This window comes from Anopheles aquasalis, chromosome 3 (assembly GCF_943734665.1).
Source record: "Anopheles aquasalis chromosome 3, idAnoAquaMG_Q_19, whole genome shotgun sequence".
Lineage (NCBI taxonomy): Eukaryota > Metazoa > Arthropoda > Insecta > Diptera > Culicidae > Anopheles > Anopheles aquasalis.
The window spans coordinates 54,706,049-54,731,240 of NC_064878.1; the positions used below are offsets into that span (position 1 = coordinate 54,706,049).

Here is a 25,192-nt window from a genome sequence, read left to right on the forward strand (position 1 = left end):
GGGAACATTTTTGGCGAAAACATTTACTGCCTTGGGCGAATTCGACCGAGGGGAGGCCCACTGATGCTGGCAGGCTTGGCTTCCTCGCTATAGCTTACCTGGTCGGTCGGTGTGTGATTATCGAATGCTAAGTAGGCTGGTGGCCCTACGATTTGCGCTGAAAATCCTACGAGACACAGCGAGAGGGAGAGAAAGTCTAGAAACACTGGGGAGTAGAGCGTTCTTTTCAGTCGATACTTACCATCACATTTACCGTGTGGCAGCCATGGTTTTGTTCCCGGGACAGGTGGCAGCAGGGATGAGAAAAATGGTTTTTCATTTCACTGTTCACTCAAAATGCCAACGGGGGCCGGGAAAGCGGAAAAGCTGACAAAGAGCAGACCAGCGACGACGACTACGACGACGGCGACATGAAACGCAGCAACCATTTGTGAGCGAGAAAAGCTTTTCGCCCGCCTTTCCACCCTGGGTTCTGCCACCATCGAATGGAATGGGGCATCGGTATGCCGCTTCATCCACCACGGGGACCTCGGCGATCAAGCGACGGCGCGGAGAACATGGAGTGGAGTGGAGTTGAAATATTCAAAACACAAATTGTTTGGCTTCGTTTTGAAAGAATTTCGAAATGCGATCCATCCGCTGTCCGCGGCGGGACAGCCCGGGCACCCAGTCAGTCAGTGATGTTCGCTGCTCGCTGATGCTGCTCGGTGCTGCTTCTGGCAGCCTGTGTATGCCTGGCGGACGGGACCGATGATGAGGATTCTTGTATTTTGGTTTTGCCTTTTTGGTTTACCTTCGTTTTTTTTCCCGTGCCAACGATCCGGGGCTACTATTGCGCTGCGAGCGGCCACGGTCAGGGACTCCGTGTCCTTTTGACTAATATTTTCATTTTCTACCGGGCTTCGCACCGAAACGCAGCGCGTGCAGACGGGTCGGGCTCACAGACTGTGCGTGACAGGGAGTGGTTCGGTTTGGGGTTGTGGCAGGATGAGGATACGCACACGGACCGGATGTGGGAGAAAAGGGTTTTTGGACGAATATGATTGAATGTCAAAGGCACACCGAGTGGTTCACCGCTGTGGATTGATCTCGTTGAACGGTTCTAGGCCGCACTCGGCACCGTTGGAGCTGTCAGTCATCCGTCCAGGGGCTACTGCGATTCGAATACAAAATGTCGAGAGTAGCAATGACGTTGTGTAGAAGGTTTGGAAATCATAGGAACCATCGAGGTTATTTAAATATTGCTTTATCATGATCTGAAGTGAGGAAAGGCGTTAGACTGTTTATAGGACTACGGATCCCCTTCCAAAATAAATCTTCAAAAGATGATCTTGTAAGTTCTAAATGGAATCTCTAAACGTCGACTTCCTTTGAAGATTTGATTGAATCCTTGAGTTTATTTACAGAATCACCGAAAATGCGGAAACTTATCGTGTTCTGTTCCAGTCATCGGAATCCGAACGCATAGGATTCTCCCTTCTTGAGTGGTTCAATTTCCTCATAAATTGATGGACCCCTGACGCAGGTTCTGAGAATGAAAACCCCTGTGCCTTTGCCCATATTCCGTGCATCCCAACCGGAATCGTAAAGTATTCGTTTAATTGAATTATGGAGCACGAGGACGGTCCGTGAATCCTCAGATTATCGATTCATTATTCAACTGAAAACTGGAATGTTCGACCGTGTATCTCTGTATGTGACTGTTCCAATATTCGCGTTGGAGTGAAGCTCACATAGAACTGCAACATTTGTCACCCTTTTTCGTTGTGCCTAGAATGCATCTGCAATACCTAGCAGCTCCCCGTGGTGGGTTGAAATGATGAATCCCGACGTCACGGAATGGGGGAAAGCTGGCGCTATCTGACATTTGCTGAATCGCTTTCAAATCCCTTTTCGATGATCAGCCATTTCGGTGCATGAGAGGATCACCTCCCGTTCCGTTGTGCAGCATTCCATCGAATTACTCTTACTGCAGCACACCCAGCCCCAAGCTACAGAGCGGGGTCTCTATCAGTGTCCCACTTTTCCATTTTATCGTGATTCAACGCGCGGTGCCACTGATGCGACCACCATCACGGGCAGCCTCTGCCATTGTTTCATAAAAAGCCGAGCAAAATCGAGCACAAACTGGGAGGAACCGGGGGTGGCGGGTAGCAAAACATACATATTGACATACCGAGCCCTGCTACATTCCATCAGTGGCAGTACCGTGCTGTAGTGGTCGTTTTGCTTCGATTACATTTACACAAACCCTTCCTTTCCTCCCCGGGAAACCAGAACAAACCCTTTAGAGGGAAGTTTGTGAGTACATTGTGCACGTGACGTGCGTCATTTGCGCCACAGCAAACAACAATGTGAACCGCAATGTTCGACACAATCGACACAGTTACAAGAGGTGCTAGTAACTATGTTTCAGCGCAGGGCAGGGGCAGGATAATTCCAACCAGTGGTTTGGGATTTAGTTGATCTAAACTTTTAACCAACAGCAATAAACGCTCTGCGTGTGTGGGCTTTGGATTGAACAGCGCGCGCTCACTGGAAGCATTCTCGTGGGCAACGCGGGAACACAGGGACCGCATTGATCCCAGTAAGCTGTGATCCGATTGCTGTGCCCAATGGCACACCCGCCGCCGACGACCCAGATATGGTCAGATTTTAACGACTATTTGTCACAATCTCCAAGCGACCGCGTTCGTTGCTGAGAGCTTATCCACGTCCACGACATCGCTTCGCTGGCAGGCACGGCGGCCTCCGGTACCTCGGGCATTTTCACTTTACCCGAGGATTAGTAGGAAATTCCGTTCCAGCAGTTCCGGTCACGGGCTAGCTTGGCTGGCTGGTTGCTGCTGGCTGCTGACGAGGCATAATATTCCTCGGCACGTAAGCCGAGAACGGGCATGAACGAGAGTGACAGAGAGAGAAAGCGAGCGCCAGGGACACGAGAGTGGCTGATATAGGAAGGACATAATTACGAGTATTGGAGTCCGGTGTGGGACGGGAAGGAGCGGAGCGGTGTCGCGCAGAAACACGCGAAGAATGCAGGTGACGATGGTGGTTGTAGAGCTGCTGCTGCTGCTGATGGTGATGATGATGATGATGGTGGCAGAAAGAGAGAAAGAGGCCACCACCATTTTGCGGCCATCGTAAAGTGGAATGAAATGTGGGGCTGTTGTTTGCTTACGAGCATGGTTTCCTTTTTTTGGGATTGGAAAAGTAAAAAACCAAACGAAAAAAGGAAGAAGCGTGGCCATTTGTAGAGCGACCGAGAGAGAGACCGACTGGATTCTTTGTTTGGACTCTGGTTCTAAGAGACCCGCGAGTGGCCCCGTATTTGGCCCAACATTCGTCCAGCTTGCTCGCTGACTGCCTGGCAGTTGAATTGCTGCTGATGCAAGCAACTGGCCGCGAATGCGCGGTAATGTTGATTGGATCCCCGGTGGCCACCGACAAACCGACCGACGTGTCGTGATCGAAAACAAGAAAACGCCGGTGAGCCAGAAAGAAAAATGGAAGCCCCATCATCAATCATATTCCGGTGGTGGTGGTCCCCCGGCCATGAAGATGCCATCGAGCACGGTCTAACGAGGAGGATGGTGGTGGCAAAGGTGGCCCCCATTCATGAATGCGGAATGAACCGGATGTTCGCGAGTAAACAGGGCGAGCATTGCAAAATTGGGAGAAAAAACAACATGAAGAAACACGGGCCCCGAAACGCCACCTCACGCCAGAGCGGGGCCATTAACCGTATGGCGATGGTTTGCCCGGCAGCTTCCTCGGGGCTGTTTGTTACAAGTTACTCCGCTGCCACGCCGCCACGCCGCCACGCCACGCCACCACCGTTTATCCTTTAAATAAAAGACAAACAAAGGATCTGGGTCAAGGAAAGGCGATCGAAAGAAAGAGGGAGAGAGGGAGGTTGCGGTTGCCAGCAGCAGAACGAATCTCGCACGAACCCGGACCACCATCACCGGAACGGAATCGTAATCGGAAAAGCGGAACACGAGAGGAAGATGAGATGAATAAAGCAAGATGGTCTTGGGCACGTCATCGATTTTGGGTCCTTCTTTTTTGGTGTCACCGAATTTGGTTTGGTAGAATACTTTCCCAGGGAATCGCGGTTCGGTTCGAAATCGGTTAATAAGGCTGGCGTGATCACGGTGTTCGTGTGTTTCCGTCCGTTGTTCGTTCTACATTTTGTGCGCCATCTTGGGACTGCTTGGAGTTCGAAGAAGAGACATCCAGAAACTGTATGCTGGCCGCTTATGTTATGCTGCCCCAGATAATTCTTTGGCGAACAGACGAAACGAGTGAAAGAAAGGATGTATGACGAGTATGTTTGTATCCTGTACACTACTATCGTTCCTATCGTCGTAGCTTCTCCTCTTGCTAGTGTTAATGCTTATACCCAGCGAGATATAACGAGCAGCAACACATCATCTCGATTCTCCTCGAACCAGCGGAGGACCATGTCCCGGGAGAAACCGCCGGAGACTACATTCTTCCTGCACTTTCTGCTTCCTTCTTCCTACCACGAGATACCACGGTATTCATTTTCATTCCATTCATCGTGGTGACGTGTAGTGGCTGCTGCTGCTGGTCCTGTTGGCGTTGCCGAGCTTCTCCCTGGTGCTGATAATGGGCTGCTGATGAGGAGCAAAGTAAAAGCCAAAGAAAGATGTCACATCCTTCCTTCTCTTCACCTTCCTCCTCTGGTCTGTCCACTCCTTCCGTTTTTTCCCCTGCTTTGTCACTACAACTTAGCTCTGTTCCGCTTTTCATTTACCAGCAGACGCTCGGGAATGAGAGCGGCCAGACGGTGGAACCAGTCTTGCCTGGCCATCGTCATCATCGTCTCGGCCTCGATCATATCACTTTACCGTATATTAAGCCCACCTTTTGCTCAGCTCTCGCTTTCCCTTTTTTGCTTCCGTCTTGTGGGACGAATTGGCCAGTCACACAGTCCTGTCTGGTGCGCCTCTAAGGCTCGTGTCTGTTCTCGCGGTTGAACGTTTTGCTGCTGGTGGCGGTGGTGCTAAACGTGGAACGAGTTTTTGATGATAGACACCGAAATGAGCGACAGCGCAGATTTAATAAGCAGCGTCGCGTCGCACGAGTCCTAGAGCGCAAACTGTTGTTGTTGCGCGGTTTACCGCTGAAGGACACACCGGAATCCGGAAGTTCAATGGTCCTGCGGTGGATTTTGTGACAGCGAGAGAGGTGAAGCGGGAGATAGAAACCGAGTGATGGCCACCGTTTCATCAGCATATTTTTTCTGAGAGATTCATGCCGGTTCCGGTAAAGTCCTCGTTCCAATTCTAATTCCAGCTTCTTGGCGTGATATTCTTTCTAACGAATTTCCTCGGGCGCTTTCCACGATTCGGCTTTCGAGCTTTTCCCGTCTTAGCTTCACTTTCAGATTGAGATTAAGACAACGAGCTAGAAGCAGCGGAGGGGGAAAAGTTAGTAAAACATCCACCAGAGGCAAACTGGAAAATGGAAATGGAAAAACGATCGAGCGTGCACACGATGGAGCGGTGGCTGGTGGCCTGGCTTTAAATTATTACCATCCTGGAAACGGGGCGGCCATGCGTGGTGCTGCTGCCGAGTAGCAATTTGTGCTGGCAATTTGAAGGAATAGAAACTCAATCTAAACTTCCCAAAGTGTTGCTGCCACTGGCCGCTTGCTGGAGCTACGGGAAGGAAGGCGGTGGTGGTGCAAAGCAACGGATGCGAAACACCCGCCATTACACGCTCACCAGATCGCCAATCTGTCTCGGGTGCTCCTCCTCCTCCTCCTCCTCTTCAACCTTCATCAAACCCGCTCTTTCAACTGGAATGTGAAATGCGGAATGTGGTTCGGTTTGAAATTACCACAACACACACAGGGATGCCCTTTTCCGTTATGTTTCCGTTCGACAAACTGCCAACCGACTGCGGTCGCTGTGTGTGCGCGCGCGTCAAGGATCTGGAATTCAATAAATAACGCGCCACTCCGGCCACTTCGACATTCCAGCCCGTTGAGTGAAGGAGGAAAGAAAAGAGAAAGTTTTTCCGCAACTCTTGCGCGATTTCATCCCCGTGAAAAAGGAGGAGAAAAAAAATCAACTGAGACTGGAGGGAAAACCTCGGTTCAATGGCTCGTCCTTCAAACAGCGGAGTGGTGCCCAGTGGAGCGGAGCAAATCGGATATAACAGCATAAATCCATTTCGAAGGAGCCACACGAAGAGAAGCAGTGGAGAGAGAGAGAGTGTGATGCGCCCGGTTTGGCCGACGGGAAGTACGGAATCAACAATTTTTTCGCCAAAAGATTAATGAGTAAGAACGCGAAGAGGAAAACATGTTTTCTTCACCCCGGAGGGCCGGGGGCCCGATAAAGGAAATTTGGGGCGCGTCAGCATGTTACGCTTGCTGGACTGGAGTGTTGCGTTATCTTCTAGGGCGCGTTATGATGGGGTTGGAATGGCCACGCCGCTCCGACGACGACGTTTCATACTTTTATCAATAACCAAAACTGTTTCCTTGCTTCGCACTTTGGCGTCTTTCTTTGGCGTCGCACGTTCGTTGCGTGCTGTCTTAAGGGGGCGGTGGTAGGAGACCTGCCATCAAAAATTCATCCGCCTGTTATCACTGGAGCCGGCTGGCTGGCTGGCTGGCTGGCAGCAAACAGAATCCTGAGAAAAAGAAGAGGGGAACCAAAACTTGAGCTTTCTCTTCAGCTCTCTGCTTGGTCCGATTTTTTTTGCTTTCCTTCTTGTAAATCGATCGATAAAAAGTTGTTTGCTTGTCGCCGTCGTTGTGCCGCCCTTTCACGGTGCTGGACACCAAGGCGTCTCCATTTGGTACGCGCCAAGTGCCACCCGAAACACGCACCCGTTCGCAATAAACGCGTGGAATCGTGGGAATAACAAGCAACATTAAAAATGGCAGAGGGGTTGCCGAGTAAGGAGCTCGAGGCGACGTGCATGTATGACCATGTATGAGGCAGCAGCAGCAGCAGCAGCAGCAGCCGTATGCTTCCATCGTACCATCCATCCATCCGGCTCGAAAGCGGAATATTCATCCGCAAGCCAGTAACAAACGCAATCACCATCACAATCGTTTGTCCATTTTCATTCAAATGAGCAGCAGCGGAAGTACGCTGGGAACCGTTTCTTCTGGTTCTGCTTCCAAAAACGGCTCTGCTTTTGTCGAGTCTTCGCTTGAGCTTCTGGTGCGTGCAACGTGTCTGTGCGCGTGTTGTTGATTATCGTGCCGGCATCGTCTTCGTAGCGCCATTACCAGCGTCTGCTTTTGCGTTTCGGTGCGCGACGTGAGACATGTGGAATCGTACTTTTGATTTGTCGATGGAATAATACGTGAAGTGCCGGAGGCGATTGCTTGATTTCAATATGATTTACTTTGCCGTTAAAGTGGTATTTGTGTTTTAGTGTTACGGTCGTGAATGATCTTCATAAACAGTATTTTATGCTCGAAAGCGTAGGATTTTTAGTACTTTGTACTTAAAATAGAATCCAATTAGTCCAAGACTAATCTGCCGAGTGATGAATATCATGTATTACTGTGTGATCAGACTTCTTTTCTTATCGTTCTGTTCGTTTCAATTGGCCGTTCATTTCTAGCAGATGTTTTTTATGAACAGTGTGCGCAATATTTCAGTAAAAACTGTTAATAAAAATACGTTATTTCAGGTCGATTTTTTAAACAAAACGTTAATATCTTTCTTCAAACGTTAATTCTTGTTTCATCATCTGTTGGAAGTAAACTGTTTATCCGAGTCGAAACACAGCAGGATAAAAAAAAAAACCTCCCAGTGCCTGCTATGACTTTACTTTACAACGACTTGGATACGTTGAAAAACTTATGGTTACTTAACGCCTACTTGGATTCTCGAAATGATTCTGTTAGTTCAACACAAAATAACTGGAACATAAGGAGAACTATTTTAGCTCATTCTATAACGTTCTCGCTTTTAAATATGATAAAGATGATAACAAAACGACTCCTCGATAGTGTGCCGATTGGATGGACAGAACTAATAAGACAGCAGCTGGAGTCACAACAACATCAGATCGGATCCCGTCCCACTCCCCCCAAATCATATTGAGATCTCCAAGGCAGATTAACACCAAGGAGAGTCACCGGATCCCATCGGTTGCGTGAATCCATTCATTACCGGACGGCTTGAGCCGCTTCCGTCCGCTCTTGAGCCAGCGAACGCGATGCACAGTGAGTGAGGTCGGGGATTAGGATCACTTCTACGTGGCATTCCGTGGCATCGTGGCCACCATCATGGGCCTCCAAATACGCCAGTCACTCCCCCTTTCGGGGCTTCCTATCGAAACCGGAGGAAAACGAAATGGGGAAAAATCGCGTGAACGAGCTAGAACGGCGAACGAGTATCGGCTTCCTCGGTGCTTCCCCTGTTACGCCCTTTCAATCACCCACGTCCATCGATAGGAGGGGGAGGAGGTGTAGGAAAAGAAGGAGCTGGAGGTGATGGCGCATCGCCGAAGGCTTTGGCTTGACCCCTGGAAACCCCTCCATTCCCCCCCCCCCCTGTTCGGTTGTGTAATCAAGCACTTTGGCACGTTTTCGGAACGCGTTTTTCCGACGAGCCTACCAAACCAACGGACCGGCGGTCGGACCACCCCGGGTATGATATAAACGATTCCCTTAGCGACGACCAGGACGACGGTCAACGGGGATGGGTCGTTGCCGGGATTGCCGCACGTACACAACGTAACCGGGCAGCACCCCCCCCCCCCCACCCCCCCGCCATTCCGGACCCAGGGCCTCAGCTGCCGATGATGGTTTTATGCGGACAAACGCTGCGAAGGGCTCATCGTCGTCGGAGTCTGTGGATGCTGGCCTCGCCGTGGCCCTGTAAAAAGGGAGGATTTACGTTTTCCGCATGCGGCAAACGTGAATGCGGCCCCGGAGAAAATGAACCCCGACCCGAATGGTCCCGTCGTGGTACGCTGGGGGTACGAGATGGTTTTATGAAAAATGTGAGATAAAGCGGCACGGTCTATCGCACCACCACCAGCCAGACGGGGCCTTCTGGGGCCAAATATTATCGCACCTCTATGTGTGTGCTGCGACGCGAGCGATTTTCGGCTGACTCATTAATCAGAGAGGCCAACAACGCCACCGTAAAGATAGGAACCTTCCACCAGACCAGCGGCGGGTCTGTTGGCCAACGCCTTCCCTAGAGGAATATCTTTTCGACTGGACAGCATTTATCTCGCATCGGCATTGGGACCGCATTCAGCACCTCCCAGTGGCCAGGCAATAAAGGAGTTTTTGCTCCTGTTGTTGTAAAGCAGCTTCGAAAACATTGTGTTTCGTAGCATCGAACGGAACTGTCTTTAATTGATTGGAAAACAACATTCAAGATTGCCTGCAAACGGTGTCACTTAAACTCCAAGCCCAAGAATGTGCGGGTGTGTGAGTGACTCCTGTTTGTCCTTACACCCCCACTGGGAGAAACAGTTATCCAAACATTCCGCCCCTCCAACCCTACCAGAGCCACAGTGTTTGTCCCAGAGGCACACAACCTCCAGCCGCATCAGCTTTTGATTGGAAAAATCGGAAAAACCCAACCAACCGAAACGAGGAGCCCAAGACGACCGAAAGAGAGCCAGAGTGGGGGAGGTAAACGGTTCTCGACCAGTTACCGACAAACGTGACGTGGCCAACACCAGGCGACGTCGGTGAGTGAGACGGAGAGGATCGTTACAGACCCACCACCGGCACCACCTTGCCGCTCTCTCTCTCTCTCTATGCAGCCTCAGGAAGGTTAATTGCATTTTCTGATTGCTTCCCGAGGTCCACCTGGGACCACAGGAGCACCGGGGACCTCCCCCAAGCGGCCGTCTTGGAGCCTCCGGTGGTGGTGATGACTTTGCCAACGACATCCCGCCCGGGAGCTCGGAAGGCATTTGCTTTCCGTGCAAAGCATCCTACGATGCGGCGCAGAGAGAAAGAGAGAGAGAGAAAGAGCTGCTGGTACCAGCTGGCGTACCAGTCGGCTGGCCGGACCAGGACCAGGACCGGGATCCCGGTGGTTCATTATGGTTATCGATCCTTATTGTTTTGAGACGAGTCAACCCCGGTCGTCGTCGTCGTCATCGTCGTCGTCTATCGGTGCTACCGACGAGAACGCAGGTCGCAGAGTAGGCGGTGCAGCATTTTTTGTGTTGCTTCTTCATCTGGTCAGGATAATTTATGAGCCAGCGCAGTGGACCAAGCATGCGATCAGTACCACCGAAAAGACCCGGTGTGTCACCCAGGACATGCAGCCTTACGCACGGGAACACGAGGTCCAAGCTCCCGGGGGGGAGTGGCTTTAAATTTGGTTCAATTATGCTGCGAACGACGATTCGCGACGATCGTCGCTCGACCTCGAGCGAGATGATGCTGTGCGTAGCTCTCTCTCGCCCCCCGGCCGGTGTGTTAATGCCATTAGCATCTTTCCAGGCAATTTAGGCGACGGTCCGGACCACGACAGACCACCGTCATGATCAGGAGACGACACCAGGCTCCAGGTGTTAGCCGCGCTGTTGGCCAGAGTGATTCAAAGTTTAACACTGACACTTCAATGCTCCATTTGGCTTTTGTCAACTCAGCCAACACAGGCTAGCGCAGGCTGTGGGTTGGTGGTTCGATATTGTTTAGTGAGCGCGGCGGCTCTAGTGGCGTCTCCTTGACGACGCGACCGGACCATCGTTGTCGTGTCGTGTCGTGTCGCGTGGGGTAAGTCACGTCCTGGCCCATGACGATGATGGCGTTTCTTGCCCAGAAGCCGGAAGCCTTGATGACGCGCACGCGAACACACCATCGGTCTGCGCTCGACCGTCGGAAAGGACGGTTGATCCGTTTCCTGGAATATTTTTTGTTTTGTTCCCGCTTGCTGGCAGCTCGTGAAGCCATTCGGTCTAGCCCGGAAGCCTGATAACGTGGCGGCCATTTAATCAGTGAAATTGCTCCCATTTGTGCTTGGATCCCATCGATACTTAGCCAGCCGGTGCTGACAGGGGTAGCTGACTTGAACTGGTTTTGAATTTGCATTCACCATTTGCACTTAAGCAACGCGAATGGGACGAGCAATTTATCGGTGGAACGTGACGAGAAGGTAGTGTTGTTGTCGGTCTTTTAATTTCAAATTAATTGATCACAATTTAATCAATGAAGGAAGCACTTCAAAAAAGGCGATGCTCCCGCAATCACATTGGTTCGTGCTAATGTTTGTGGCGTTTCTAGGACTTTCGTAAAACACTTTGTACGTTAATCCGACTTTCCGTCTTGGTTTTGCGACGTTGACACCACAATTGACCCCAGCGACGACTCGCAGTGACAGAACTTTGGCAACAAATCTTCCCCACCCAAAAACACTACAGCACCTTATCTCTGCTCTGGGTGGCTGTGTGGCGAGTAGTAAATGGCTTAAGTTGTCCGATCTGTTCTTACAAGACAAGTCACCGCCCAAAAATGCCAGCAACACTAGTCCACTAGGTGGGGCAACGTATAATAATCGTAAATAGCATTGCCACAGCTCGCTGGTGTCCAGAACACCACCGTCTTGGTGTCTAGCACGGTAAAGGTTTAACGAAAAGCTGAAAGCTTTTGTCCAATAAACGTAAATCTTGTGCCCAGTGAAGCGGTGAAACCGGTGGCGGCCAACCCCAATTTCAATTTGCCCAAGAAAAACAATCGAAACCTGCTTTTTCTTTGGAGCGGGAAAACTTGCTCGTGCTTAAACTGGGAAGGTGTCCAAACCACGAACTGTGGAAAGGTCACCGTTTGGTAGGACAGCAACGGAAGCCCTGTGTTCATGGGCAAATTAGGCTAACCTCGTTGCGAAAAGTGGGGGAGTGGAATCAAAACACATCAATCGTTATCAGTGCCACCGCAGACAAACACAGGCGCATGTGTGAGCGTGTGTGCGTGGTCTTGCAGCCAAGAATGGCGCCGGGTACAAACTTTACTGATGCTCGCTTTTTTGTGAAGCCGAGGTTTCGAACCAAAGCGACCTAATTCTAAGGACCCAGAGCCCATCTCCAAACAAAGCAGCCTCTGGACGGACCAAACGAACAACCAACCGACCGAGCAAACCCCTGGTCGTGGTCTGGGTTTTGGTTTCTTATCAGCAGCAAGGACAGCAGCCGAAGGATCCACCGAAAGGATGCTAAATGCTCGTTGAATGGGCCATTCACTGAATGGGCGCTGACGCTGGAAGCAGGGAAATTTGAAAATAATATTCCCGAGTACGCCGAGTACCGACCGGAGCTGAACTAAAGGGAGCTCTGTTCCAAGAGCTAGAGACCTGGCTCCTGAGTCGAGGAAGGATCCATTCAAAGGAAAGGAGAAGTCACACCAAAACTCTGGGTGTCTGGGTGCACATCAGCTGTGGGCCATTGTTATAATATGTCCGCAAGGGTGTCCGCTGTCCAGGCAACCACCATCCGGGCCCACAATTATAATCCGTCCAATTTTGCCTTTCGATACCTCGCCTGTCGCTTTTCTCCATCGTTCTATCGTGCTTTTCCCTCTTTCAACTCTCTTTGCCGGTCGCTGACATGGCCAGTTCATGGAAAGCATTTTATGGAGCACATGAATTTGAATTTCCATCATTATGCATACATTAAATGGTATTGTTTCGCTCGCTCTGTGCACCAGCACACGACCAGTGTCAAAGCACACAATGACAAACTCTGGTGAAACTCCGGTGGAACGAGCGTTGGCAGAACACTCGCTCACACTCACTAGCTCGCTACCTCTACGGGATTCCATGTTCTAAGTGGCTTCGTTATCGTCACGTCAGGCAAGTTCCAGAGCCCGAGTTCGTACTCGAGTTGTTTCCAGTTGATGTTCCTGATGTTGATGTCACTCCATCAAAGCTGTGGTAATTCAATTTAATTGTTGTTCCTTCTTTATGTCCCGTTCCGGGTTGGGCCAGGAGTTGGTTTAACGGATGATATGTTCCTGCCTGCCAGCCAGGGAATAGGTGAGACTCATGGGTATCATGCATCGAGTTCGTCGTCGTTTTATCCAGAATCATCCATCACCCTTTCTCACTTCTCTAATCTTCAAAATCCGTGACCGAACCCGGTGCCCGGGGGCGATAAAAATCCGTTCTCGACCACCGTCATCGGTGGCCAGTTCCAGTTAGCATCACCGCATTGGCATCGCATGTTGATAGAGGACGTGTTTTATGAGGTTATAATGATAACGGGCCGCCTAGCAAAGTCCCGGAAAAAGGATACAATATCCGGGGGAACGCGTCGAGCACTGGCGTGCGCATGGGAACGATCCGTTGCCACGCAACCTCGTCCCACGTCCCAGGAGGAGGAGGAGGGGGAGGAGGAGGAGCAGGTTTAGGGTTCAACTCACTTGAGCTGTTAATAGCAGTCACGCTGTACGGTTGTGCTGGCTGGCTCGCTGGTCGGGTGTTAATGGCTGTGCTCGTTGATAGGCTATTGATTCATCGCGCGTATCGTGTGTCTTGTTTGAACGCAGTCCTGGATGGTAAAGTAACAGATCATAATAGAGATGGCGAGTGGTTTCGTAGGATAAATCATCGAACATGACAACGGTTCAAGGTTTATGGTCGTTGTTTTAGATGTTACGCCTTTCAACTTCAACTGTTGAATGGCGTACCAACGGGGAGGGGATTGAGTGGGAATTGCCTTGTTATTACCACATCCGTAGCGTTTTGCAGTAGTCTAACGGTTGTGCTACTACATTAATTTAAAAGCTACATTTTTGAAAACTTATTGCTATTTATTTCAAATAAAAATAGTATAAATAGCTCGTTATTTTAATGATTTCGAAATGGTTCTTTCTTTGTATAGTAAATTAAATTTGAGGAAAGATTATTGCTATTTATGACCCGTAATCGTCTTTTTTACGATTTCATATAAACAAAAATTACAAAAAACACTCTGCGACCTCGAAGGAAATTTGATGGGTGCTGTGAATCAATACCGTAAAAGTCAGTCATAGACCATAATATAGATAACTTTTCGCAGGAGAAATCTGAACCATTGCATTGGAAGTGACGAAATAATGTTGAAGCTTCCAACAAACCATTACTTTCAATAAAGTGCAATTTCCCATTCCCTTCCAAATAAATTCTGAATGTCCTCTCAACACGAGCAGTTCGGGAAACCTTGTATTTGTCAGTTACAAGCTACATCAAAATAAATCCCTACTTTGCAACTAATTCTAAAACATTCACCCCAAAACTCACGAACCCTTTGCCTCTTCTCTCCCTCAAACAAATGCCGACAAATCGTGCTGCAACTTTTCCAACGTTTTCCTCTGCAACTACAAGCCCTCACTGGAGCTGGATATGGAATGCAAACCACTGTTGGTCGCTATAAAATGGTGAATGCCCGCGAGAACATTCCGTGCGCCCACAGCGAGCACCATCAGCGACTACCGGAACCCGGTGCCGGTGACTCGGTGTTCTCCGAAAACTTTGTTACATTCCATGGGCGCCTCCATCGCATCGATACGGCATCGATGGTGCGCGTTGTTCGTTCGCTTCGATCCACTATACCGCCGGATCGTGCAAGATGTGTTCGATCAAAGTGGAAGTCACTACCGGGGGTGGTCCTTATCGACGCCCCGGGTGTGCACCAGCGTGCAGCGGGAGAGGAGCAGGGTATGCTTTTTGCTTCGACATTCCATTTATGTTAAATAACGTCATGCAGGGTACAGCGGGTGGCGGTGATGCTGCTCTGGCACCATCTAAGGCGCATCTCAGTCCTCTTGATTAATACTCTCTTCACCAAAAGCAACAGAGAGGGAAATCGGGAGAAAGCGAGCAAGCATTGGCATCGCGCCATCAGCACCCAGCAGAGACATGTCTGCATATATTTGCACAATGGCTTCCCCCCCCGCTGGTTAACTCTGGGAGGATGATTTCATTTTCTTCCTCCTCCCAACGCTCTGTTACATGCGTCATGTTACTGCGCGACATTTCTGCACAAAATATGTGCCCCAGCGTAGGAGCCGTAAGGGATTCAGGATGGAAATGATGATGATGGAGATGATGCCGATGATCGTGGTGATGGTGAGTGGCGAAAATCAACAATGTACGAGGTTTCAAAGCACAGCACACACGTTAGCACAAAAGCTTTACACGCGAATCGAAGCCGCCACCGCAGAAGCAGGAGAACAGAATGTTCCTGAGGTTCTGGAGCGGGCTTTTCGGCGAAATCCTCCCGGGAAGGGAAGATTAATCCGATTCAGGAATGCTGGAACGAAGTACACAATACATACCAGTTGCGTGAAGTTAACGTTTTTTGTAGCTATTTATCGATGAGGAGCTCCTTGGCACTAGATCGTTGTAGATTTTCACATTCGTTGGTTGATTCTGGAGATTAATTGGATGAGAAATGAGTTCCATAACTCATTGTACTCTGCTTCAGAACTACGCACCAGTAATCGTTACCACAAGGCCACTCTAGAACCATCCCCTAGCTTCCAATTAAAGTAAAGTATTGGATAGAGTAGCGCCACTCGTTGTTCTGCAGAAGTACACACTATTCTCACCAATTAACATCACTAAAAATCGACTCACGACTGCTAGCGGCGTTCGGTTGGTACGTTTCAGCCTCTCTGTTACCAGCACAGAAGTAGGATCGTCTTACGAAATCGACGAACCACGTCGAACCACCATCACTACCAACAACACCCTAGAGTCGAGCCGTGTTTGTGTTCCTAATGAGCAATTAGCTAGATATCGTACGATAAAAGTTCGCCTCGCCACGCCTCGCCTGAAACGGATACAGAGCTGAATTTCCTTCCTTACCACCGTACCGGAGTACAGCAGCTGATCCTCTATTCAACCCTCTATCCCAAACACCCGCCACCCCTTCCGAACCGGTGCTCCAAACGATCCGGTTCAGTGACGAAGTCCGGAAGCAGCATTCTAGCATCCTCGTCCACTCACAGCAGATCACAGCCGCGTTGCCTGCCGCGTCCGTCATTATCGTAACTAAGTAACGTAACAAGAAAAGATTTCCGGAACACCAATCCCGTAACCGAAACCCCGAAATGGCCGCACGAACGACGGAAGAGGAGCCCGGACAAAAACCCGGAGACAAAACCCACTCCCGGACCGCTTCGGTTGAGTTGGCACGAGGCCGAGTGGGTTCGTTGTGGTTCCTGGAAGCTTCTGTTTGAGTTTAGGAGAGCTGCTCCGGTCCCATTCCCACTTTGATGCGCCTAAAGTTGTTGCTCTGCCGAGGAAAGGTAATTTGAAACTCCTATTCCTATCTGCCTGCCTGCCAGCCTGCCTGCTAACGTCTCTGATTGCCAGCAACTCGCGAAACAGCAACAGCAGCAGCAGCAGCATCATCAAGTCAAGCTCATGATCATCTTCACTACTGCATACGAGCGAGCGCGCCCGCGAGTGATCCATATAATTTTACGACATTACACAAATTTCCGCATTTTATTCGCCCGCAGCGCACATTTCAGTAAACCCTCCCCTACGCTCACCGTTCGTTCCCTCGCTTCGGCTCTAAACCCTTTCAATCCACCTTCTCTCTTCTTTTTGGGGTGGATTCGATTCCGAAAATGGCACCTGCAGCATCTCCCTTTCTCTCTCGGTGCCTTCTGCTGTCGGTCGTGCAGCGATAATCAAAGAAGCCTAGGAATGGTCGTGGTGTTCGTGGTGGTGCTCGTAAAGCGAATGGAAAATGTGATCCAGTAACCCATGGACACCAGAATAACCAGCCGGGCCTCCTTTTCTTTTCCACCTTTTTTTTCTTTCCATTTCATCGCCAAACGAGCGGATACGACTTAATATTTTCAACACAAAACCGAACCAAAGGCAGAAAACGAATAACAACGAGAAAAAAACGAAGGGAGAAAAAAGGGATTCCCCTAGATGCGCCACCCTAGCCGCAGTCGCAGTAAATAGCTTTTTGAGGAGCGGTTCCAGCGGTTCCCTGTCCCCCTCTTAACGATGATGGTTATGTCCTTTATGTCACCTTGAGGCTGGGCTTCACCTTGGTGGAAGGACGGCCCTTACGCGCGACACACTCGCGTATCATAAATGCAAAAATGGGCCGAGATCCGTGGAAATGTCAATTTTCAATTCCAATCTAAACACCGCAGCTGCCAGAGAGCAGCTGGTTCGAACCATTTTTTTGTCTGTCCCTATCGCTGGTATATCCTCTAATAAACTTAATGAATAAGGGCGCCGTTTCGTTCCTTTCATTACGCACCGTATAAGCATAGATTTCACGTATAAACACCAGCCTTGGACTCATAATTTCGAGCTACATAAAACACGAAACGTGACATTATCCCTCGATATTCGCTCGCTTGCATTCGGCCCCTTTGCTATCGACGGCCAGTCCGTTTGGTCAACACATTGTATCGAGTTGCTCCGCTGGCAGATCGGAAAATGGATGTGACAGATGGTGGTGTAGGTTGATGCTATGTGTGTGAGGGTATGTGTTGTATGATTTCTAATTAGTGCGTACACTAATTAGTGTTACGCACGTGTTTGCGGAATAATAATGATGTTTGAGCTGGTTCGCGCTACCGTTACAATGTTGAACACTCCTGCCCCGGGTACAGGAGAACCAGTAGGATCGCTAGATCGCATTGCTTTGCCCCTGTTGCGACCCTGGAGCATGAATATAAATGTCAAGGCAGGTTGCAACGATACATTAAACACTTCAGCGCACTCGTTGCAATCCTCGCAGGGGATGTAGTGCACCGGAAGCAAAAACTGTGGGGCCTCAGAAACGTAGAAACAATCGCTCATCTCACGGGCCCTGCATTAGTGCCGGATTCAGAGTTCTAGTTGCTTTCTGTGATCCCCCAGCACAACAGGCGCTCTAGCACCATCAGCAGCAGTCGTAGCATTAGCAGCAACTTGTTGTTGCTTTTAAGGCACAGGTAACTTCCGGAAAAAAATGTCGTCCAAAAAGGACCAGCGCCACATCAAGTGCCATTTCGGAGCGTGAGGACGCAAGATGCACTCCGCTGCAAGCTCGTATTTGTAAAGCCCAGAAAGAGAGAGAGAGAGAGAGAGAGCACAAATGGATTTAGCAAGTGTTTTGAGCCAACGTAAACCGACGCAAGCGGAAGCTGGGAAGAAAACGGGATTAAAGGCCCCACGGATTGCGCAATGGCGGATGGACACTTCTAGCAGCAAGATTGCAGAAAGGATTGGAACTGTTGATGTCGTCGTGTGGGTGTGCATGCGTGCCTGTGTCCTCGATGCTCGTTTTACATTTCCTCCCTTATTTCACACACACACACCAGGAGCAGCAGCAGCAGCAACAGCAGCCTCCGGTTGATGCGGGTTTGATAGCAAAAGGCTCTTGTTTGGGGAGGATGAGAAGAGAGCTTGCTGGGTGGTGCAGCGCAAGGACCAGAGCTACTGCTGGTCACAGATGGTTGCCCAGTCATGGAACGATTGCAATGGACACCGCACCCGCTTGGCCCTTTTCTTCCTCAACGCTTCGCCGAGAGATGTGATGTGTCATGAGTGCGACGATCCTCTAGCGTGTGAGCGGAGTAAAATGGCAGAAAAATGGGTGGTGGAAAATCCAGGCCAGCAAACCGAGTGTAGGTCACGAGAGGAAGGAGGAGCCGGAGGAGGACATTTGCATTTTGTGCAAGTGCAACGGCACACACAGAGACATACACGGGCAGTTGAACACAAGCGACAGATGTTCCAGTTTCCAACCCCTCGCACAGCACTCCGACGGTGGCCATCTCGTTTTTTTTTGCCTTTTTTGTGCTTCTCTCATCACCACCAGCATCAGCGTTTCCTCTGAAACGCTTCGTGTCGCAACGGAAAGCGTAGGACAAAAGACAAAAGCGCTTTGTTACAGCCGCACCGAGCGAGCGAGCAGAACGCAAGATGCAGGTTGAGGTAGGCCCGGGGATCCATTCCGGTTCGCGCGCTGATGTTGGCACCAGAAGACACGTAAAAGTGTTGATCACTTGCGTCAACCAGGGGTCCGCTGTGGCTCGTCGATTGCCGTGGATTCAAATTAATCGAGTACGAAGGTAGGAGGCCCCTCGCACGTACGTGAAGGTCTGCCATTTTGATGAGCATTTTGCAGTAAAAATGTCAATTTCGTCGAATTGCAGTCACAAGAACACCGTCCGCAGGAATAGGTGATTGCTAGGTGCTACGAAACGACAACAACCTTCATCCAGCTTAATGAAAGCTTCTCCAGCGACAAGCGATAGAGTCTTGCATGGATTAGGACACTGGCGCTTGGCGTTCACTCAAATGAAAGTTAATAACCTTCGGAGATCATGTCGGAGAGTGCGGTGAGCACTCAGCATTAAAGATAAAAACGGATTACAGAACCTCGACACGGTAGCGTCTCGATGCCAAGACTCACAGACTAATCCGCTAGGTTCCGCATGGAATGTCTGCAGCGTTCACCGTTCGCCGGCAAGACACTCCTTCGGATCGAGAGGCTGCGCAGTTAATTCACTTAAAAGCGGTTCCCCAATTCATCCCACTGCAGGTGGCAGATGCAGTTGGTCTCGGTTGGTGCAGCGGTTTCGATTGCACACTAACCAACCTCTGGTGAGGCAGCACTAGGTTTAGATTGGATTGGCCAAAGAGCTTTTGGTTCCGGCACCGATATGCCGCCAACGAGCTGACGATGACGATGATCTGGTGGTGGTGCAGTGCAATACGGATTGCATCTCGCACCGGCCTATCGCGGGAGATTGCCGGTCCTTGTGGTTTCGTTGTGTCGTTCGCTGCTCGGAATGCTGGCGAATGCTGGACTCACGAAATATTAAAAAAAAAAACCTGGAAGCAGAGACAGCAAAAAGCCTCCTGCAGCCCATATTTGCGGCCTTTTACTCGGTTCGCTACTCGGGTTAACGCCCATTCTGCCAGCCATGGCTTGGAGTGCACACTTGGGGGTCCCGGAAAGTGGAATCCATTGCGGGATAGGATATGATAAATGAGAAGGGTTTTATGAAAATGAGTATTCTGTCTGTCTGCTGCTGCTGCTGCTGCTGCTGCAAACTACGCTGCAATAGGTATCACCAGCACTTAGCCAAGGGCTCGTATCGTGGTAATGTTCACTCGCATTTGGCTTAAGTTCGGGCTGTTTGGCGGTTACCGAACGGTTGAGCGGTGCTAGAAGAAGAAGAGGAAGTCTCCAGAAGGCGTGCGATCTTCTCCTAAATCTTCTGCCATCCTTCGTGAGTATCTCTCTCTCTCTCTGTCTTTGTCTCTCTGGATCCAGATACAGAAACACAGAAGTCGGCAAACAGCTCACGTTGACCGGGTTCAAGTGTCTTCAGGAGGCTGGGGACCGTTTGCCGAAGAAGCCGCGGCCAAACCGACCACGCTCGTGCAAGAAGTTTCGCGAGATGCTTCACTGTGCCGGTTGGTCTGCGTTTTATGGCGTCGTGGCGTGGTCGAAACTATTCGTTGTCGTCGTGGTGGTCGTCGCCAAAAAGCTCGACTTTGTTGCCCTGCCCGCCCCCCGGAAGGGCGCCCTGTGAAGCATTAAATCCGAACGCGATCGGACCGGGGGCCACCAGGGCCACCGCTTCACGCTACACCGGACGGACACTAAGGGGTTTTTGGGGTCGGCTCGACCGGAGCAAAGTTTCCTCGGTCAAACTCTGGGCCGGAATCCCGGGAGCGAATGGAACCGGATTTTGGGAAATAAAGTTTCAAACCGGAGCGCGTGACATCGTGGCCAGCCCATTCCGGTTCGGACACGCTACCACCACTTAACCGGGCTACACTTTTTGGACAACGGGAAAGCTGGCTAAGCACCGTTTGTAGCGATTGAAAGGTCGCGTTTGGCACGGAAAAATATGGTAGAAGCTCCATTTTCCATTTTCCCGGCGATCCTTTCGATTCCGCAAAGTGCACTTTCCATTAATTATACATTTCGATGAGTGAAATGCTTTCACGAGTCTGGTTGGTGGCCCGAATGTTTTATAGCTTATGTCTGGCTCTTGGTACTCGCTTTCTTGGTCAACGGGAAAAAAAGAACGGGGAGAATTGTTTCAATTTTCACGGGTTTTCCACGCGCGGGTTCTTAAACTTTTTCCCCGCAAGGTTCAACTGTGTGCTTGCAGTTGACCTCTAAGGGTGGCGACTTAGAACAGGTGGAATGAAAAGTTTGTGGGTTTTCTTACACAATATTAGTAGTAGCAGTGATAATTGTATCAAATACAATCGGTTAGTTAACCTAGTCCTTCATTAGATTGTTCTACTGCTTTTCAAGCACTCGAACTATTTTTGGTCGTTGTTTTTATCGGTTTTGTTCTTTTATTTGGAAACAGTCTCTAATGAGGCGTTCAGTAAATGCAGTTTCCCTCAATGGTTAACTAAAAATTACTTTTTTGTTGTGAATTTAACTGTATCTTGATACAGATATCAAATAAAGTCATAATAAAAGATATCAAACCATCACATGATTTTCATTTTTGACATTTTTTTTCAACATCTTAGGTTTTTTTTCTATTTTTTCCTGCAATCAAAACGCCAAAAAGGTTTAATACACCAACTGGCCCACGAACTATTCAGCCAAACTGTAAGAAAAACCTCGAACTAGGAAATGATGTTTAAGTTTTGAAACATTATTATGATCTAGTGTCAACGCCGGGTTTGCACCAGGTTCTCCATCTAGATTGGCCAACGTTCGGTCCAACTTTTCGCGAAAATGAAACGAAAAAGAAGATGCATTCTCCGAGGGTTATGAGGCGAGCCACCGTCCAATTCGATGCACCCCGATCCAGCGCTCGGTGGAGGTAAACTTGGGGGAAAAATTATACAGAAAAACGGAAGAAGCTAGAGTCCAGGGATGGTGTTGTTGAAAGTTAGTCGAAGGCTGGCTGCAGCTTTCGGGAAGAAGGCTCCATTTCCTCTCGTTAGTAGTTTTCGGGAACACGGAATGGTGAACCAAGAAGCAACAAACAAGCAAAACTTTGGCAACACGCGCGCTCGCTTGCTCGTTCCCTCGCTCGCTGGCGTCAGTGAATTAGTCTTTTTGGAAACAGCACTTCCTGCCGAACTGCCTTGCCTGGTTTTCTTCACTCAATCAAACACACAGGCACACAGACACCGAGCCACGTGCTACTTACACTGAACTGGAACGGAAAAACCGCCCGAATCCAATAAACGGGCGCGCCACCGCACCGGGCTGATCGAGTTCTTGGCAGTTTTCTTAACTTTTACCACTCTCCATCATCCCACAAAAACACACCCTCCCGCCCAAACACCACCCATAAGGCCCACCCCATTGTATGTCTGTTGCCTGGTGTCTTCCATCAATCATTGGTGTGCCAGCATGTCTCCATCATCCACGAGGCAAGCAGAAACGAGGAAAACGGACGGAAGGAAGGAAGGTTCCCGAATTTCTCATTCCGGTCTGGCCACAAATTGGCATATCCCGTGCCGGCGACCATCACCACCAACACCACCACCACCACGACGACGACGACCACCACTGTGATCATTATGCAAATATGCTGAATATCCCATTGACATGCAAGCCACGGTCAGTCGTAAGAGGAGATGGCAGGCACACATAGCGTCCTGGGACCACAGGAAATCAATTTCAACCAACGTTGGCAGCAGCGCCAGTCGTTTATTTTCTGCCCAGCGCCTTTTAGCTCTGTCAGCCACAGTTAACGACCTGAAGCAGAAGACCTCCCGGATCCCAAACTAGGACCGGGAGCAGGAGCACGGTGCAGAACGAACCAAGCAAAACGAGATACGAGAAGCCAGCGAAGAGTAGAGCGAAGCAAAGGGATAACAAACGCGTGACCCAGCGCGTCTGCAGTCATTCCTTTCGCTGCGCTCTTTCGGTCGTCCTCTGTTCACGAGCTTACGATGATGGTGGTGGTGGTTCTAATTTAAACGAATTAAATACTTGACCTGATTTCATAATTACACTCCCCGCCAGCACGATGGTTACATGATGTTGCACTAGCACTCAGGACCATGATCCCGGACCGCATGATGACCGGTGCGAGGAGAACGACAGGTCATTGGTATGTGTGCACCAGCAACTCATCCGTGCGATGTCTTGGCTTTGTGTGTCGCACTGGAAGGCGAACTTTCTTGAGACGATTAATGCCGGAACGGTGGTGGTGGACAGCGTGGTGGTGTCGTCGTAACAAGACAAACACAAGCCATTGGAGCAGTGCAGATGCAGAGGTCCCTCTCGTTGGAGGCCCCTTGAGTCACGACACAACACATTTCGTGAAGGTCAAAAGCGTGAAAGAAGACTCCAGCATCTTCAACTGAATGCCTGCTGAACACAAGACACCAACACCACGCCAAGAGAACCATCGTTACCTGGCGATGCTTGCTACGTCGGTGGCCCTTTGCTCGATTAAATGTTTCTCATTTTCACATGAGTCGTGTTCTCGTGAAAATTAAATAAAGCAAGCGGTGTGCGACACTCAACCCAAGGGCTCACACATGCGCGAGAGCAGAGAACAAGGGAAATGATGGCAAAGCATCTAAGGTACCAAGGAAACACACAACAGACGAGCTTGCTCCTTCACCTTGTTCTCGAGGACACATTCCAACGAACATCTCATTGAGCGCATGCACACACTGAGACACACAAGTGAACAGGTTTTCCGCGACCTCGAACCTTGTTCCGCCTTGTTGAGATGTGTGTCCGTGTGCCACGCTAACCAGGAGTATGTCCTTGGTGACGTGACATTTTATTTATACTTTCGGTTGCGCAGCAAAAAGATCCGTCAGCAGTCCCTAAACGATTGAAGGACGTTCGCGCGCTCTCTCTCTCTCTCTCTCTCTCTCTCTCTCTCTCTCTCTCTCTCTATCTCTCTCTCTCTCTCTCTGTTTGTGAGGTCTTTCGCTTTATCTCACGGTCACAAACAGCCGCAGAATGATGATGACAATAGCAGAATGCACAACAGGGCATCAGGGTCGGTTCCAAAATGTCCTTGCCATTGTGTTCGTGGTGCCGTTCTTCACCTTGACATTGCACACTTTGCTGCACTGCATAAGGTCGGAATGCATGGCCTTGTTTTCCCCGGAGGGAGGTCACATTTTTCCGCATTCCATTGCTGCGCTCCATTTTGCGTTTTTTTTTTGTTTTTAGTTTTCAGCTGCGAGGTTTCGTTAGTGTATCATGGGGATGGTTGTTTGTTGGGATGTTTGGTGTGGTGTTTTGTATTCCAGATCGAGTTCATTAAATGAATCCTTGCCTGCCATGGACCCTGGTGTGTGCGTTGGCTTCGGTTCCGGTTGAGGTAGTTTGGTAAAAGTTTTCAGTTTCAAGGAAGGTCCGTGGGGTGGGAACTTGTTTTCTTGTTCCAAGTATAAAGAAAAGGCATCCCGTTACTGGGAGCCGTACTGCTCCTCTTCGTTTATTGCATCGCATTCGCCGGGGGAGAACTCCCAGGAGAGGATATTAAAAATGTTACCCGGAACACAGTGCAGAGGTCTACACAAACACAAATGATGCCCTTTTGGACCGTTTTCACAGTCAGTTGGCTGCCATTTCGAGCAGCCTTTTCCTTCTTCGTAGCTCCGATCACATGTCGCATGGTTGGCTCGGTTGGAAGCAACTTTCGCTCGTTGCTTATATGTCAAGCACACCAAGGACAACGCCCAGGACGACCATACTGGCCCCTTAGGGTTGTGTGGATTGAAGAGAGATAGAGAAATCCTCGAGAAAAGAACCTACTAACGTTCAACTTGTAAGACAATCCAATGACAACCCAGAAGCTGGTGGACCCTTTTCTTGACAAAGCTTTGCTCGAGAAGCCATTTCCCACCGGAGGAATCGGATTGAGCGAACCATCCACGCTAATTGTTACAAATAATGCTTCCATCAATCAAAAGCTTGATTCGCAGTGTTTCGCAACCGAAATCCCCTTTCGCAAACTGTCTAATTGCCGTCGAGTGTTGGCCACAGACAGCCGGCATTTTAAACATCATCCGTCCGACATTTCCTGCCGGCTGATGATTCCAATCAATTTCCACTTTCTCAAAAAGGCACCACCAGTCAACACCGCCAACGGCGGCGGCGGCGGCGGCGGCAAACTCTCTTCTCTAAGCGCATTACGTGGCTCTTTTGGGCGTGTTCAACCACGATGAGCTGACTATCCGCGGGTAAAGTGGTATCGTGGAGCTGCTTAATTCTCACGCGGAAATTGAAGGCAAGCACCGGGGAG

General features: G+C 49.8%; 1 protein-coding gene across 1 annotated transcript in view; it reads left to right on the plus strand.

Annotated features, from left to right (window-relative positions):
- The window catches only part of LOC126579210 (uncharacterized), a 92,603-nt gene that overhangs the window by 2,881 nt on the left and 64,530 nt on the right, over positions 1–25,192 (plus strand). The gene's annotated exons all lie outside the window — the stretch shown is intronic.